We start from the raw sequence: 718 nt of genomic DNA on the forward strand, positions 1-718 counted from the left end.
CTCCTTATAAATTAAAAGAAATTGGAAAGAATAAAGGCAATAGGAGTTAGAAAAAAAATGCATTTTAGAGGAGATGAACAATACATTCATGATTTCTAATCTTTCGAAATCTCAAAATAATGTTAACCTTCTTTATAAAAAAAATGTCAAATATCGCTTTAAAAAACCATTTTTTACATATTAAACCTCAATTATCTTGGAAATCTGACGTGCTATAATAATAATTAAAACGTGCTTGCGGCATCGTTTTTAGCATCTAAAAATCTATAACAGACACGTAGTCTGGTTCAAAGTAATTAAAAAAAATTTTTTTTCAATGTTAAATTAATGTAATTAAATTATATAAACATATAATTAAATATATAATTGAATATAATAAAATTTCTTGTATAAAATAAAAAAACTATTTTTTTTCTTTAACATAGAAAGATATTTAGTGCAAAGAGCTAAGTTTTAAATATCACTGGAAGGTATCAGGCAATTTGAATATTGTCGCAAAGAACTGGAAGATTATGTGGAATATTCGGAAATACTTTTAATGTCCAATTTCGACCTAGATTTTAACTCTTTAAATCAAATACAACGATGCATACATTATGTGTGTATGTATATATATATATATACACATATAATATATCTGTATTTTATATTCCACATCAGTAGCGGGACTCTCTAAATGTCGATGATTGTCGCTATCGTTAACTAGCGACAGCCAATG

Source organism: Mycetomoellerius zeteki, unplaced genomic scaffold, assembly GCF_001594055.1.
Source record: "Mycetomoellerius zeteki isolate Tzet28-1 unplaced genomic scaffold, Tzet1.0 scaffold106, whole genome shotgun sequence".
Classification (NCBI taxonomy): Eukaryota; Metazoa; Arthropoda; class Insecta; order Hymenoptera; family Formicidae; genus Mycetomoellerius; species Mycetomoellerius zeteki.